Genomic DNA, 4,292 nt, shown 5'->3' on the forward strand with positions numbered 1-4,292 from the left:
TTTTGGGAGGGAGGATGACAATGAACAAAAGGTTTAGGAATTGCGTACTGGAACAACCATAGTTAGCTTCAGTTTCACATTATCCTGTTTGTTAATTCCCTCTTGTTATCTATATCTGTTCGTTAAAAAAACCCACAAGTGTTATATTAGAGGGTGTGTGGGGAAGTTAGTCCTCTTTCACATTAGCTCCCAGCTGGGGCCACCCAGAGAGTGTAGCAAGAGGCCTGAGGTCCAAGTGGAGACAGGCAGTGGTGAGAGCAGAAGCCCATAGCAGAGAAGAAGCTGGCAGGAGGCCAATTCCCTCTGTGGGTCTCAAACTGTGGTCCCTGGACCATCAGTGTTGGTGTCACTGGGAACTTGTCAGAAATGCAAATTCTCAAATCCCACCAAAGACCTGAATCAGGAAGTCTGGGGTTGGGGTCCAGCCTCTAGGGGAGTCTGATGCTCCCTCTAGTTTGAAAGCCATTGGCCTAGAGGCAGGTGACCCAAGAAAATGAGGCACCAACCTTTGGGAGGTAGAAGGAGGAAGGAAGTGGAGGCTCAGTAAATGAAAATTTTCCACTATCTAGTTTTTAATCATCTTTTAAAATTTTTTTCTAGACATTAGTAATATAAACATTGCTCATTTTCACCAGGGATGAAAACAACTCTGCAGTCAAATTTGCTGAGCACAAAGTGGAAGGAAGTCTACAATAAGTTGACTAATTAAAGCCATGTAAGTAATCAAGGCAGACAAGTCAAGGACAATAAATCTTACACTTGTCTTGGCTGGTTCTGTCACCTTCCCTGATGAATAATCAGCAAATAAATCAAATAATCAGCAACCCACTTTATTTTGTGCTGCGTAGACATGGTCGAAATGTACATAAAATATTCCTAATCTATCCCAGAAAGATTGTTATTTACTCAATTCCCTGCATATGGAGACTAACTTATCTATTCAGGATCACACTATCACTGACAGACAGGATCCAAACTCCAAGGTTCTGACCCTAAACTTTCAAAAAATGATCAAGTTCAACTTTTCTTTCTTTCTTTCTCTCCTTCCTTATGAACTATGGCATTTTGATTTATAACTTTAATTTTTTCTTTTTATGAAGCATTAACAATTATTTGTCCTGAAAACATATTATCTTTTTAATTAGAAGAAAACTAAGGTTGAATGAAAATAATCTGGTCTGTGCTTTAGGTGCTGCCAAGTATATGAATTTACAAAACCCTGGATTAAAACCTAGGTTCTCTACAATGCTTTTCTCAGAGTTAATTTCTCACAGAGATGTATTAGTGATAGACTATTTACAGAAGAAACATTATATAATGATGACTTTCCAGTAACATCAGTACTACCTCCCCTAGGTTACACTATGAAGAAGGACTCCAGGGAAAATACCAAGGATTCTTTTCCTGAGCAAAACTGTAGCCGAGTCATTAGAAAAAATTTGTTTGCTGTGATTTATATTTTGGATGTAATAATTGTGCCTCCATGTTATTCCTGGATTATATCTAAAATGACCTTGCATCAAGTATTTTAACTACTCCAGTAAGGAGGTAGCTAAGGTAACCTTAAAGGTTGTTGAGTCTCCTACTCCCTTATGATTTAAATAATCAAAAAAAAAAAAACCCACACTTTTTAAAAACATTATTGACTCCCCTTTGTCTTACTGGACTGGTTAATATGTTACATTTACAATAACTTCCCCCTGTGTTTCTTAAAAGCCTGTGCTGGCCTTGATCACATGTCAAATTTCAGGTTCTATGAGTTCTTGACCATGCAGTAATTTGGAAGCTTATAGCATCTTTCTCCTTCTCGTGGGCTTTTTAATCAGATTTCTTTGTAGATTTGTACAGAGGTCTTCCTCAAGCCAACACTCTCTCTCCCTAGTCCTAGACGCAGGCTGACCTGAGATCGCATGAGAAGGTATTCCTGTGGAAGAAAGGAACTACTCTGGAGACATGCACGGCCTCATCATTTTTTTTTTTTTTAATTTTTTTGCAAGTGAATATTTTGTGAAGTTCTTTAATTGCCTCTTTTTGAATAGATGAGAGAGTGAGACACTAATTGTCCTCTTATAATATCAAATGAGTACAGATTTAAGGAAAGTCTTTTTTTCCCCAATTCTTTCTGTTATTTGTAACACTGAATTAGCTAAATAATTCACACCAAGTGGCAGGTGTAATCCTTCTTAAAGACATTTCTTAAGGATCCCCAAGCTTTCCCTGCACAAGCATACATTTTATTCAAACTATGAAGGGATAGCCAGCTAGCCTCTGTGTTCCAAAACAGCCCTCTGTTGGTACAAACTGTGGCTAAACTAATCAATTGACATCATAAAAGCAAGCCTGAGCCACAGATACTGAGGGCTAATGTTTATTGAGCACTTACTGTTTGACAGGTGCAAATCTAAATGTTTTAAGTATATTCATATATTCATTTGGACTTCATAACAACATAATGACCTAGGTACTTTTATGATCCCCATTTCACAAATGAGGAAAATGAGGCCCAGAATAGTTAAGTAACTTGCCCAAAGTCACATTGCTGGTGAGTGGTCAGGCCACTTAATAAGAGTTCTCACATATGGCTTAGAAAGATCTCCCTCTCCCCAACTCCTTTATCCCACTGCCTCCTACTCACCCTCCTTCTCACCCCTCCCTATGCATTTTGTACCGTGGGGTTAGTTAAGTTGGAGCCCTGGCTGCCTTCAAACTCCTTTGTTTTTCCTGAACTCTCTCTTCCCTAGCCACATCCTAGCCCCTGGCTGGAGTCACACAGAAAGCCTGAACATCTGACACTCATTGGTCACGCCTCCTCCCCTTGGGGACTAATTTCACAGTGTGCTTAGAGATGCGTGCTAGAGCATTATCTCCTGCTGCAAGCCGCAGCTCGGAGGGTATAAATGTGCTCTCTGTCCATCTCTGTCCATAGCTAAACTCGGGGAAGCTGAGGCAATCTAACATGGCAGGAGCAACTTAGTTTCTCAACTGCTTACATTAAAGATGAGAGCAAGGATGAACATATTTGGACTTGTTTCAACCTGATGGCTCATCTGTCACCCTGCCCCTCCTCTCAAGACTTTCTCTCTCTGAGAACCTCTTGGAGAGGAGTTGCCTACCCCAGACCCAAGCCAAAGCAGACTGGCAGAGCACTACCAGAACACCAAGCAACATTTCGATTAAAGGCAGGTGGCTAATGCTCCTTCCTCTTCCCCCTTACCTGAAATGATGGGAAGTCCAGGTACAGGGCACCTGACTCATGTGCCCTGTCTTGAGGACCCTGCAATGTTAACCAATTATCATTAGCTTCCAAAGTCTGCAGAATAAAAAAGAAAAGAGCCTGTCCATGAATGGCAAACACACTGTCCTCCTTCCTCCCCACCCCACCAAATACTTGTCTCAAGAGCAACTGGAGGCAGCAATTGTTCTATTCAACATTTGTCTAGTCCAGACCATCATGGGGTCTGCTTTATCTCTGCCAGAGTCCAAATTCATGGGGAGGTTTTTAGATGCAACAATACTGGAGCAGGTTTATATTTGCCACATATGACTTGGACCATGTAGAGGTTATTATCCAAAACTTATTTGAGGAATGTCTCATATAACATCCAGGAATTTGGGAGCTTGTTAAGGGAAAGCTTTTAACCAAAAGAATAAACACAAAGCCAGTGTCCTGGTATGGTTGAAATGTGGCATAAATAATTTCTCTCTCATTCCACAGTCAACACAGATTTATAGTGCCTGCCCCGAGCCTACAGAGGTGAAAGCCACAGATAAAGTCTCCTGTCCTCATGAGACTTTACAATGGCTTATTTAGGAGATTCTTGGACATCAGCTATTTACTTTCAAAAGATTCAGTGGGAATTATTTTAATTTAAGAAATACCCATGACAGCCGGTTCGGGGGCAACTTTTCTAAACATGCTATAACAAAATTGGCAATTTTAGCTGAATCACACCCTGTTCCTCAGACACTTGACTCAGATTTTTCTTTACTACAGTAAATTTGTATTCAGAACATGGAAGTTTGTAGGGACTAGCCATGCTAGCCCAACCTTAAAGACAGCATCCCAGGCTGGATTGCATTTTCTGGAAGAACAAATCCTCTAAATATTTTTATTCAAAGAGAACAGTAATGACAACCTTCAATAATCAACCTGAATATTTTAGTGGAAGTTTTTCTAGGCTATTGTATTGGGATAACTAATGGGACTAATAGATTTAGGATATGCCAGAACTCCTAATTCAGCGCTAGACATTGCCTCAGATTCTGAGTGACTTTGGGTATTTTGTGCCTTT

The sequence above is a fragment of the Eulemur rufifrons genome, chromosome 19 (assembly GCF_041146395.1).
Source record: "Eulemur rufifrons isolate Redbay chromosome 19, OSU_ERuf_1, whole genome shotgun sequence".
NCBI classification, from domain to species: Eukaryota; Metazoa; Chordata; class Mammalia; order Primates; family Lemuridae; genus Eulemur; species Eulemur rufifrons.